Raw genomic sequence first — 14,085 nt, 5'->3', positions numbered from 1 at the left:
TCAGATATCAGATGGAGACAAAAGATAAGTAAGGGTGGCACTTCTCATAATTTTATTTCACTTATATATGGCCACATCTAACTAGCTTCAAAGAGCATGGTAAATAACAGTCTTCGAACTGGGAGGCAGTTTGCCCAGCAAAAAGTTGTAGTCCTTATCATTGAGAATGAAAGAGAAATAGCTATTGAAAAGTAACTAGAAATCTCTGACATTAGTAATGGAACAGTGGCATTGATGGTGACAGTGACTGTGGTGTTGATGGGACAGCAACGGTAATGGTGGTGGTAGTAGAGCGGACAATAACAGTAATGGTGTTGATAGCAGTGATCGGGTGAAGAAGATAGTGGTGAGAATGGTGATGATAAAGCTGGTGTAATGTAAGCTCTGGTCCAGGAACACAGACTCACTCAAGCATCAGCCTGGACCAGGAGGATACCAGAGGATGGACCCAGTGACTACAAGGTGTTTGGAGCTTGGGGCCTGCCCCAAGCCACAGGGGCACTGCTGCTTTGCAGTTCATCAGCCTTGAGGTTCTCATCTTCTTGAGTCCAAGTCACCCCCAGCAGAGCACGAATCAGATTCCTCCCACTTAGTCTGGAAATCACTTTGGAATGAAAACTTAAGGCCTGAGGGAGGTGAAGCAGCAAGGGTGATATTGAACTTCCATTTATTAGACAATAAATAGTGATAGAATTTGTTGCAGTCAAGGAAGGCTTTGAGGTGAAATACACAGAGGGACACATGGACACGTAGTCTCAGAAATAGAGATAAATGGATTCAAAGACAGACATACAGAGAGAGTTACAGATATGCGGAAAGAAACAGCCCCATAGTCTGGAGACACACAGACCTACTTCATCTCATAAGGAGGCACCGGGCCAGCCCTTCTCCCCAGAGACACAGGCCATCCAGCCATCTTATCCCACAGGACAACTTTCATATTACCCCTGGGTCCCATGGACTGAAGGTACCAAGGACCAGAAATGCCACTGCTGAGTGGGCTCAGAGCTCAGTGTGACCTTTGATACCCCTCCCACCTGGAGTGAGGTCACACTAGTGCTCTGTGGCCCACCCCACGCCAGCCCAGGTTCTGCGGCTGAAGGTGACCAGAGGGGTGGGACTTAGGTTGGACGGGGTGTGTCCTCCAGGATGCCTCCCCCCAGGGGCCCAAGGACACACCTGGAAGCCATTAGCAGAGGAGCCATCAGGCAGCAGTCTCTGGCTCCAGGTGAGAAGGCGTGATGAGAACATGTGGCAGCCTCCTGCCCGCTGGAGCCGGAGGGTGGAGGACACCTTGGTCTGAGTAATTTCCAGCATCACTGCCCTGGCACCCACCTAGTATGCAAAGGTAACCCAGACCTTGGTGCTCAAGATAGTTGGTGAGCCTGACTTCAGTTCACCTCCTGGACCTTTGAGGCCAGATTTCTTGACCTTCACAGTGATACTTTTTTTCCAGGAAGCCTTCCTTATGACCCCTCTGCTCTCCTTTGTCTCTTTCTTTCTCTGCTTCTTCTCAAACCTCCTATATGACATCACTCTGACCTGCCTACCCTTTCCACTGATCTGTGCTTCTTTGTAAGGGGCAGCCCTGCTTGGTTCTAGCCACCGTGGTCCTCCTCTCTGTCCACCTAGAGCAGCTTTATTTCACTGTGGTTTCAGTCCTTTCTTATCGGTGGAAGATGTTTGGGTCCCACTTTGGGTCTCAGCCCCCTTTCCTCCTAATCCTTGGCCCTGGGATTCATGACTGACTCATTTCCCATCTCTGCCGTGCTGGAGCTCCCAGCCTATTAAGGGACCTGCAGAGAGCTCTGCTCTTTGTACTTAGATCATCTATTGCCACCAGACTGGGCCTCAAGAACTGGAGGTTCTTGCCACCCCAGAGCTACTTCTGCCTTTCTCGCCTTACATTGGCCAGGATGATCTAGTGCTGGCTTCCCCCAGCAGGTCAGGTTCTAAATCCCTAGATTTCCCCAGCTGTGTCCCAGAATGATAGAGAAAGCATTCAGCTTCAGGTGCGTTTGGGTAGCCCAACGCTGTAAGGGCATGATATCCCTGGGGATCTCTAGGACCTCATCACTCTCTGGAAGGCTGTGGGTAGGCAGGAAGATCTTGAAGGCTAGCCAGAACATTGATCATTGGATGCCCCCCATATTCCTGGACTTAGGACAGGAACCTCAAGACAGATGCATGGATAGCCACCTGGGCAGTTCCCTGTTGGGCCAACCACAAAGTCTGTGCCCCGGTAGCTCCCGTGGCACACCCAGCATAAACTGCTCTCACCCTCCTTAGTGCATTGCCTGCTATGGCAGGGGCTTCAGCTTGGCCCTGCCAGTATGTCCCAGCCCTGCCCTGGGGAAGGAAAAAAGCCAGTTGGAAGTTCAGAAAAGGAAAGGCTAAAAAGGAGCCCATAATCGGCCCTAATTAGCCACTGGGAGAGAGAAAAGGAGGTCAGAGGCCTGAGTCTACTTCTGAAAGAAAGCACCTGGCAGGCAGAGCCATAGCTGGTCTGCACCCCCATACTACACAGCATGGGGGTTGGCCCCACACAAGCCCGTCTGATCCTGGCTCTAAGGACCCCCAGCTGGGGGAGGGCTCTGCAGCTACCCATAGACCTGTCATGGCCCTCTCTTCTGGAAGAGGCAGCTGTCTATGGGGAAAGAGGGAAGGGGGGAGGAGAAAGAGGGAAGGCAGACAGACCTAAGTGAGCATCCACTGTATGCAGTGTGCTGCGTCGAGAGGTTTACATACATGATTGTATTTAATTTTCACAGTGGTCTTGAAATGGAGGTACTTTGGCCCCAGTTTTTAAATAAGGAAGTGGACACTCAGGTTAAGTAGTTGACCCAAGATCACACAGCTTAAAAGGGGCCGAGTGGAAAGTCCATCTCAGGCTGTGTGCTTGGCACCCTGTGCTCTTGGTGCTCTAAAATGAGCACTCGGAGGGCAGAGCCCTTGCCTGCCTCATCGCTTGTGTCCCAGTGCACAGCCTGGGGCGGGGGCAGGCATGTGGCTAGTGCCGAGAAGAGCTGTTGTACTCAAGAGGCAGGACAGGCTGATCCAGGGAAGGACATAAAAAGGGGGGGACAGAGGGATGGTGGAGGCACTAGAGATAGATCACTTCTATCCTCTGGGACATCATGCAGGGGACCCCTGGGGCAGCTTTCCTGGGGCTGAGGACAGTGCAGGACTGAACACAGCTTGTGACCGGCTATGGGGGAGGCGGGGGAGGAAGAAGTGCAGGAACAGTGCATTTCTTCTCTCCTTTTTGCCAGTCCTCCTACCCTCCCACCCACCCCAGATGGTTAAGCTGAAGCAGAAAACAAAATGAAGAACCTTTAGCCTTTGCTGGAGCCAAGCCACCTCTGCTTAGCCTGGGCAGATCACCAGCAGGCCAGCTGGGCCAGGGCCAGGTCCAGAGCAGGGTGGGGGCCGTTGAGGAGGAGAGGATACACGGTACCTCAGGGCAGGGCCACTGTGGGCACAGCGCTCCTCCACACAGGCTGGATCTCCTGGCAGGGGCTGAGCGTCCCTAACAGAGGAGAGAGGCAGCAGGATGGGGAGAGGGAAGGAGAGCCCCCCCGCCCCGGGCCCTGCTTAAGATCACCCCAGTAGCAACTGGGGAATAGGAGAGAACACATTTTGGGTCAGGTAGACTTCACATAGCAGCTATCTTTATAACCGCCACCCTCAAAGGTAGTGATTCTCAGTCCTGATTTGATTGTATTTTAATATTTTATTTATTCACTTGACAGCAAGAGAAAGCACAAGGGGGGTGGCAGCAGAGGGAGAGGGAGAAGGAGGCTCCCCACTGAGCAGGGAGCCCCATGTGGGCCTCAATCCCAGGACCCCGGGATCACGACCTGAGCCAAAGGCAGACGCTTAACCGACTGAGCCACCCAGGCGCCCGTCAGTCCTGATTTTAAAGATGAGGAAACTGAAGCACAGATTGGCTAAGGAACTTGTCTAAGGCCACAGAGTGAGTAGGAGGACGGCTGGGATTCCACCCCTGGCTCTTTGGCTCCGGTCCTGGTCTTAATCATCATCATCTCCTGAGTAGGGCAGCCGAAGCTTGCCTGTCTGCACCCACCAGCAATTAGGGGCCCCTCGGTATTGTGAAGAATGTCAGTGGAGTGTGTCTGATTAGGCTCATCAGTGCCCAGCATGGGACACATGTGTTTTTAAGATGGATCACCATTATCCTTGGCTGAAGAATTGCATGGGGTTTTCTAATTACAAATTATTCCTGCTGGATTTCATTATGCTCCCTCTTGTCTGGCTTTTTGTGTTCTCAGTCTTACAAAACTGAAAATCATAGTTGGCCGAGCTTGTTTTCTTGGTCTTAAAATATACAGCTAAGCTTTTACTAAGATACAGTGTTGTTATATTTTTAATGAGTGAATGTTTAACTCAATATTACAAGAAGACTGCAATTATTTGAATTTAACCATTCCACCTTTATAATAAGTCAGAAGAGCAGGATGGAAATTTACCTTCCTATAGAAAATCTTCCTTCATTTGGAAAGCAGATTTCCTGTGGTAGCAGGAGGTTCTCATTTAAGTGTTTTGAACTGTTTTCAGCCAACAGCCAGCCAACTGTTGCAGGCAAGTCACCTGTGTTAATTTGATCATTTCTAAGTGACACTTTTCATTGAAGACTAAAAATTCTTCAGATTTAACAGCACTAGCAAAGGTGGTAGAAAGAGAATGATTTGTGTCATTGAAAAAAGAAGAAAATGTAGTGCTTACCAGGACCCAGCAGAGGTTTATTTAAAGGAAGTCAGACTCATCTCCCCTCTCTCCACCTTTTGGGACAACCTGAGTGATAGATCAGGGGTCTGTCAGAGTTCTGAGAATCTTGAATTCAAAAGGCATTTGGAACATCTCCCAAGGTATTTTTATGGCACGACAAGGGGCGGGATCAAATACTGATACTCTAGGGGAATCCCTAGCTGCCTGGGCAGCTGGTGGAGGGAAATTGATTGGTGGATCAATGGCAGTCTGGAGGGCAGACTGTAGCCCTGCTCAGGACTCAGTCTTCTGTCCTGATATGCTTGGTCTGATGTCTTTTTGAAGGACTTGGATGAAGCCAAATAAAAAATGTATATCAAATCTGTGGACCGTGTCAGGTAGAAGGACTGGGTTTCAAAATGATTTGGATTGACTTGATATATTGGTGGCGACCATAGGTTCAAGTTCATGGAAGTAAATGCCAAGTTCCTACTGGGGCTCAAAGGTTTGGGTGGGGAGAAGGAAAGGAATTATTGAGCACATACTGTATGCCATAACTTTTGCATAAGAGGGCTCACTTAGTTATGAAAACCCTCAGAGGAGGATATTGTTCTCATTTTACAGGGAAAGAAACCGAGGCCCTGAGAAGCTGAGCATTTGCTTGAGGTCACAACTAGTAAAGGGTAGAGCTGAGCTCAAAATCGAGGCTGGTCAGACTCTAAGGTCCACCTTCTCACAAAATGTCCACAGCAAAGGAGACAGAGCTTAACGGCAATTATGTGAAAAGAAAAGAAAAACACACATTTATGTGATGTTAGTCCCAAATTGTAATGCTGACCCTTTCCTGAGCCTCTCTTTTGGGGCCACCCTGGGAGCCAGGCTTGGGGTGCAGAGAAGAAATCCTGTGGCCCTGAAGCAAGCTGAGCTGTTTGGGGAGAGAAACCCACACAACAACAGGCAAATTTGATCGTGCTGGGCATGCAGATGCCATGGGAGTCCAGGGAAAACTGGGCCTCCTTCTTCAGGGAGTCCTGGCAAACTGCACAGAGGACCCAGGACCTGGCCTGAGGCCTGAGGCTGGCTGGCTTGTTGGGGAGCCCAGGGAGCACACGGCTTGCATTTCTTTCACCCTTCGGCTCCAGACCCCACTGTAAGGCCCAGGAAGAGTCTGGGCTGAGGAGATGGGGAGGTTTGCCCATTCTCCACCCCCAGGTTCCAGCTGAGGAATGGAGAAAGAGAGCAGGCGGGGAATGGGAGATCTGGAAGGCATCTGGGAGCTGGAGTAAGTGATTTTCCTCTGGGAATGCTGGGAGGTTCTGGAACCTTCGGCTCCAAATATGCCAGTTACTTTGTAACCACTGGCTGGGTCCACAGCTGTTCCTTCAAGGGCCCGAGATTGGTGCTCAGGGCTAGGGAACATGCACATAACAGATGTCCTGGGAGTCATTTGGAAGAGGGAAGGAGGGCAACCCAAATCTTTGAACCCGTGGGGCATCAGTGCGAATAGCATGTGCAGAGGTCTGAGATCAGGGGATGGACTTGGTGGGCCAGAGACAAGAGGTCTGGAGATGGAGGAGGGGGTTGCTGAGAACAATTGGTGAGGTCTGCAAAGGCCAGGCCTTGCGGGTCTTTTTTAAGGTTTTAACCTTTATCCCAAAGGCAGGGAGAAGCCACTAAAGGCTTTTAAGCAGAGAGGTGACAATTTTCTTTGCTTTTCAGAAAGATCGCTGTCACTATGGGATTGAAGGGGGCCGAGTGTGAGAAAACAAACGAGGTGCTTGCGGTATAGGTGGGAGACAGTGGCGCGGGGGCCGGTGGGGGTGTGGAGGCGGGGGGGAGTGGTGGGCTGTCACCCGGGGCCTGGTGCCCGTGCAGTGGGGCAAGGGAGGGATGGCTCCGGGATATCTGGCTTGCAGACGATGGCACCATTCATGGTGAGAGGGAACACCAGGCACAGGTTGGGCAGAGAGGGTGAACTCGGCCTCGGTGCTGGTGCATTAGAGACACTGAGGCATCCAAGTTGAATGGGCAGTTGGATACCTTCCACCTCAAAGCCATGTCAGGGCTGGAGATGCAGAGCTGGAGCTGTTAGTATTTAGGTGCCAACTGAAGCTGCCTGCTTACTGAGGCCCTCTTGGGTCCAAGAGGCAGTTCCTGACCCCCCACCCTGCCCCAAAGCTGGCTCAGGGCCCCCTCTGGACTTTCACAGCTTTCTCACTGCAGAGTGTGGTCAGCGTCTGCCTCCCCCCTTCAATGGCAAGCTCCAGGAGGGCAGGGACCACATACATCTCTGCATCCCCAGAGCCCAGCACGGGTCCTGGCACAGAGGAGGCATGGGGGGCAGTTTGGTAATTGATGCATGGACCGACTCTCAGAGGAATGGGCCAGCATAGAAGGGAATGAGCTTCCTGCCCCAGAAGGCACATGAGCAGGGGTTCTATGGGCCCATGGGGGAGTAGGGGAGATTCCTGTTCCCAGCAGGGGTTCTCTGGAGACCCTCTCAGCCCTGGATTCTAGCTTTCCAGGACCTGAGTCATTTCCCCTAGGGAGTCCAGTTTGGGCTGGGACTCTGTGGTTTCTTCCTCCTCTGGAGAGGTTTCTGGAGGCTGTGCTGACCTCAGCAGGTGCTCCCCTCCCCCTCAAGCCTCTCCTCTCTGGAGCTCCACCCAAGCGTAGATGCCTTGCTAGGGTTTGCAGAAGCTGCTGAGGTAGCTCTGGCCAGGGCTGCTGGGGCTGGCCGCCTGCCCTGCCCAGCCTCCTCGACCTCGGCCTTGGCCTGAGCCCTCCTCCCTCCGTAGCCACCTCTGCTCTACCCCATTGCATCCTTTACTGCAGCAGCTTGGCCACTGCAAGAGCCAAAGTGGGTCTTAGCCTGGAGGTTCTGGGGGCTTTGCAGGAGGGGGGTGTACCTGGAAGGAGGGGGAAAGGGAGCAGAGTAGATAAGAAGCTGGGAAGGGAGAGGGAAGGTCTGGGAAGGCGCTAATGAGAAACAAAATGTCTCCACTGGGTTGGAGGACCTTTGAGAGTATCTGGCTCCCTTATTTTAGCCAGGGAGAAACTGAGGAGCAGGGGTGGGGGATTGGGGGGGACTCTTCGGGGGTGGGGACTGGAGTATGACTTGCCAGAGGATACACAGGGCATAAGGAACCTCCATGTGACTGGGGAGGTAGGGAAGGGGGCAGGGAGCAGAGGGCCCTGGAGGCCAGGGAAGGCCATGGCAGTTGGCTGTCCCACCTGGAGGAGGCGTTGGGGGAGGTATGGTCGTCCTGAGACAGAAGGTTCTGGAGTCAAGGTTGGCTGAGACTGAATCAGCCCCACCCTCTTATCTTTTCTCCCCACCACACTGGAACTCCTGGAAAATAGGCACTGCGTCTTCCATCTGATTGAGACGTTCCTAAGGCAAGGAATAGTCTGGAGTCTCCCTGCAGTTGGAGGACTGGCTTGCCCACGAGACTGGGGCCAGGACAGCACTGAACCTCCATCCTCTATCCATCCACTGCCCTGGGAGCCAGGGCAGTGCAGGCCGGAGAAGGGACTGGGGGCTTGCACTTCAGACGGGCCTAAACATTGACATGACTGACCAGCCCTGCCCCATTCACAGAGGCGAAGGTGAACCTTGAAGCCTGTGAAGTGAGAGAGAAAACCAACATAGAGGAGGATTCCGGCTTCAGGGGCCTAATCCTCACAGCGTAGCAGGGCCTGATAACACACACATTGTTACAAGAGGTGGGAATGTTGGGTTATTCCCACCCTGGCTCAGAGTGCTCAGCCTGAGATAACTGTGGTGGCCTTGGTCCATGCCCGCTGGCCCGGTGCTGACAGCAGATACTGCAGGGGGCTGCCGGGCTACTCCAGTAAACCCAGAACTACCTTGACTTCCGTACTACTCTACGCATGACTACGGGAACTTAAAAGGACCAAAACACAGCAGCACCATCTCTTTAATATCATTTTATTCTTGTTTAAAAAGTCATTTTGCTTTTTTTTTCAGAGTGTGCTCACTGGTGAAAATTTGAAAAAGGGAAGTTGAAAGAAAAATAAACACACCCACAATCGCACTATGCAGAGACCTTTTTGGCAAATTTCCTTCCAGTCTTTTTTCTATGCATATTTTCTCCATCGTTGCGTTAACACTGCTCTCATCTTTAAAAGTGTTTTATTTTTTCTTATGATTTTTTAGGTAAAGGATGGTCTTAGTTAAAAAAAAGGAAAGTATAGGAGAACATTAAAAAGGCAGGAAAAAATTACTCAAAATCCCATTATCACATTGTTGTGTGAGGACACTGGAATATTTACATCTAGTCATTTTTCTCTGTCCCCACATGTTTTTTTTTTTTTTTAACATGTTAGGAACCGTAAGTACAAGTGCTCTGTTTACAGTGTGGGAGACAGCATAATGTATTTATAACAACAACAACAAAAACCCACCTGAGGGCGCGTGGGTGGCTCAGTGGGTTAAGCATCTGACTCTTGACCTTGGCTCAGGTCTTGATCTAAGGGTCGTGAGTTCAAGCCCCATGTTGGGCTCCACACTGGGCTGGAGCCTACTTAAACAAACAAGCAAACAGACAAACACAAAACCTACCTGTCTTCAAATCCTGGCTGTATCACTTACAAGCTGAGTGACTTTGGGAAAGTTACTCTCACCTCTAATTTCCTTAATTATATAATGAGATCAACCATCATCCGGTTAGAGAATTGCTTCACAGATTTGTGTATATAAAACATCTGACAATGCATCCAGCAGTTAGTGAGCCCTCAATAAACATGTAGTGGACATTTGTCACATTTTTTGCTGCCTAAAACGAATCCATTTTTATATTTTGAATGAATCTCCCTGGAGGTGAGTCCTTATGTAAGTTAGGACCCCACCTTTCACCTCAAAGCCAAAGGGGGGCCGGATACTCTTCCACTGTCACCCCCTGGCAATTTGGCCAGCTATTTCTGCCTCAGGACTTTAATGTGACAGTTAGTGAGGCTGGGAGGATGCTTCATTAGAATGTATTTGTGCTTGGGGCGCCTGGGTGGCTCAGTTGTTTAAGTGTCTGCCTTTGGCTCAGGTCATGATCCCAGGGTCCTGGGATGGAGTCCCATGTCGGGCTCTCTGCCCCTGCTCTGTAAGGAGTCTGCTGCTCCCTCTGCCTCTCCTCCCACTTGTTCTCCCAATCTCTCTTTCTCAAATAAATAAATAAAATCTCTTTTTAAAAAAGAATTTATTTGTGCTTATGTCATGTAGCAATGCCGTATCTGGGTGTGTAGCGCTGTGAGGACATGCAAAGCCATACTGGTGGAGGTGTCAAGACCAGCTGTTCCTATGATATGACCTTGGCTGTGAATTCAGGTGCCCACTCATTTGATTCTCCAGGTTTCTCATCCATTCTGAGCTGCCCAGTGGAACTGCTAATAATTTCTTTTCTGTTTTGCTTAGTCTGAGTCAGTTTCTGTTGCTTGCAACCACAAAGGTTAGTTCCTAAATCTTTCAACAGTAAAATAAATTTCAGGCACTCACTTTAATTACCAGCCAAAGTTTTAATGCAGACAGGTCCTGGATGTGCTAGAAGTGTTGTGCTGACTGTTGGCCTTTTGGACAAAGAACAGAGTGATCCTAGATCTGTGCCTCCCTGCTCAGCCCAGAGCCAGCCTGGAGAGAGGACTTACTCAGAGCTGCTGAAGGAAAGAATGAAGGGAGAGAGTGGGTAAGGGAGGGATTTCTGTATGTTTGCTTCCTACAGGCAACTTGTGTGTGTTTCCCTTGAATTCCTCAGCCTCCTTGGATCTCCACTGGGTGAATCTTGTGACTTGAGCAGCCTGGAACCTTGGCAGCTCATTTTCTCCCCCCCGACCCCCCCCCCAACTTGGGTTTCCCATAGGATGGCATGGCCCAAGATAAAAACCCTGGTGTCTCTCCAGTCCACCTTCTAAACATTTCTTAATCTATACCTTGCCTCCATCCCCAGGATGTCATCTCAGCCATCACTTCTTCTCATTTTCTGAATTTGCTTATGGGGACCTTGCTCATCATAGGACTGGTCTTCAGGAGGCCAGTTAGGCATCAGGAGCAGACCCCCACCCCTCCCAGAGGCCAGCTCAATTTTATCCAGTAAGACTGCTTGCCTGGGTATCTTAGGCAGGGGGCTGCAGGCAGGCCCAGCCAACAAGTGGAACTCCAGAGAGACCAGCCAGGCCTGAATCCCACCTGGAGCCAAGCTGGGACTATATAAGGGGGACTATTGGTGTGTCCTTCTAGAACTTCTGGAGGGCAGTGCCTGAGTCTCATTCATCTCTGTTTCCTCCACTCCCACCTGCTCCCAGTTCCAGAATAGGGCCTGGCATAATGTCCGTGCTCAGGAAGCGTGGATTGGTCAGAGACTCTGAGATTATTGCTTCAGTCCTTTCTTGGCATGCCATCAGAAGTGAGACCTGGACCTGGCTACGTCTTCTGCTTCATCTCCCCCATTCCTACCTTATGGTGTAGGCTCCATCCACACCAACTAGTTCCCTGAATGTGAGCCAAGCTATCTTCACTGCCATGCCTTTGTACGTGCTGGTCCCTCCCCACTCAAGGCCCTTCCTCAGCCAGGTCAGCAAGAATAACTCCCACTAATACATCCTTCTTTTAAGGCTCACTGAGTGCAAGTACTGCCTCCTCTAGGGAGCCTTCTGGAACTGTGCCCTCCCTCTGCACCCTGCCCATGCAGCCCTCTGTGATACCACTTGGCACAGAGTATTGTAGGTATGTGTCCTACACAAGGCGGCACTTCTGAGGGAACTGGACCTGTTTCTCTCTGTACCTCCAGTGCCTAGCCAGAATCTGGCACAGAGGGCAAACCAGAACATGTTTGTTTCCTCTCTACCCACCCCCACCTTGTGGAGGCAGGGGATGTCGTGGGAGAAGTTGCACGGCCTTAAATGCCAGGCTAAGGAGAGAGGCTTGGCCAGATTTTCATTGTTGAACGATCCTAGTGGCTGGGACCCCTATCATTTGGGGTAAGAAGAGTGGTTTTTCACTTTGGCTCTCTCTCAGCCCAGAGAACAGGAGTTAGTTCTCTGGAAGGAAGATGGAAGATGGGCCTCGGCCTGGTGTTATCACTCCGCCTTCCCCTGGACTCCCTTGTCCTTTTTGCATTCACTCCTACATCCTGAAGTCTCTTGCCAGAGGCCTGGGGTCTAGGATCCACTCCCACGACTCAAGGGACAGGTCCAAACCTCAATCCCCTGTTATGTAAGTGAATTATCCTCTGTTCCCAACCAGCGCCAGCCAGATCTCCTCCTCCTAATTGATTTAATCTTCTCATACCAGAGAGCTACCAGAGAGCTGGGCGGGGTTGGGGAGACAGCGTTGATCAGAAGCCAACACATCAGTGACGTAGGCTCATTAATTACAGGGAATCTAGGTCATGGATTGGTTCTGAGCGGCTCTGATTCTCCCCCTCCCCAGTCATTGGGTCTCTGAAAGGACATTTTCATCTCCTCCTCATTTCTCAAGCCCCAGTCTTACATGAAGAGAAAGTCGAGGGTCCCATAAAACCCTATCTATCTCAAATTTCCCCAAACCCTCAGCTCTGGACAGAAATTCCCTGCGTTCCAATCAGAGCACAGGGCATAGCTAAACATAATTTATTGAGAAATGAGGGAGGAACAGATGCTTTGGTTTGGGGGTAGGAAGAGACCTTGGAGTTGTCTTTATTTACTTTCCACACCAAGCAAATCTTCACTTTGTAGCTTCTCTGATAAAGGATGTCCAGATCTTGTGTACCCCCAGAGATGGGGAACTCACTCCCCTAAGATAGTCCTTCCCTTGTATGATGGTCTTTCTCACATGGGGCTGAGATATCAGCCTTGTGACTTCTGCTGGGACCCAGTTTTGCCTCTGGGCCCACAGGGCAGGCCCCAGGACAGCCAGCCAGATCCTGAGACGTGATGGTTGCTCTTCTTCAGGATGAACACCTAGCTCTTTCACAAGTTCCTCATTTGGTAGACTTTACATATTACTCCTCACTGTTATCTCTTATGTGGACAAGTCATGGAGATTATCATCTCTCCAGATGCACAGAGCAGAACACAGACTCCAGGGCAGTGTGAATAGCTCAGGTCAGAGCAGGACTGTCACCTTTTTTGATCTTGATATTAGAGTTCCATTGATAAGGCGTGAAATTGCCTGAGATCTTTTGAGGCTTTAACACACCTTTGACTCAGCTTATGCACAGAGTCAGCAAATCCCCATTGTCATTTTTCTGACATAAGCAATGGAAAGTCTCCATGAAAATGATCTTTGTAATATTAGGAACATCTCCATGTTTCTTCCCTGTAATTCTTTTCATCTACGCTGACATTTATCTTCTCATATAATCATGTACTTATCCATCGACTCATTCACCCACACAACTATCCAACTATATGTTAATCCATCTATTCACCATCCCCCCTATCTGCCTACATACCATTCCACTCAGCTGCCCATAGATTCATTCATGTACTCAATCACCTGTCCATCCACCTACCTACCTACCAACCCATTTAACCATTTATACATTTCTATCCGCCTATCTGAGCATGTACTTAACTGTCCATCCATCCATTCATCCACCATCTACCAATATAACTACCCACCCATACATATATCTCTTCATCTGTTCCCTCTCCCAGTCATCCATACATCTATATTCGTCATCCATCCATCCAGTACTTACTGGGATTCTATTACCTTTCAAATCTGTGTTGAGTATTCTGAGTGATTCAAAACTGAGTAAAATATAGGTGCTCACTCTTTGGGAGCCCACAAACCAGATGATGGTGAGTACTGTAAAACAGGAACAAAGAAAATGCTTTGGGGATTCAGAGGAGGGAGAAGTGGTATATGGATAAGGTTATGGATGCCTTTCCACCAGGGTAAACTTTTGGTTTGGGCCTTAATAGAACAACAGTATTTGGGCATACATAAATGCATTGGATGTAATTCCAAATAGAAGAAGTAGCATAAAACCTACTAGAGGAGAGATGTCATGTCTTGTTCTTTATACCTCCACTAAAGTACCTAGTACAGAACTGGGCACACTTTAGTAACTTAATACATACTTGGTGATTAATATTTTCCCTTCTCTTAACAGGGATACCCCAACACTTAATCAGGATAAGAGTTTACCCTTTCTCTTTAAGAGGATTCTACAGTTGCATTGCTGGATGGCCTTGGAGAAGTAACAAGGGGTTCTCTGAGTTTGGGGTTGAATTTCTGTCTCTATCAGGTGGTCCTTTTCCCCTAATTTTAATTATTTCTACTATGTTCTCTGCTCTCTTCAGAGACATCAGCATTTCCACATATCTTAAATTTTATTTTCTTTTGTTGGCACCAATAAACTC

This window comes from Eumetopias jubatus, unplaced genomic scaffold (assembly GCF_037043125.1).
Source record: "Eumetopias jubatus isolate StellerSeaLion01/CBP00866 unplaced genomic scaffold, mEumJub1_p1.0 scaffold_13, whole genome shotgun sequence".
NCBI lineage: Eukaryota > Metazoa > Chordata > Mammalia > Carnivora > Otariidae > Eumetopias > Eumetopias jubatus.
This window is presented reverse-complemented; position numbering follows the sequence as displayed.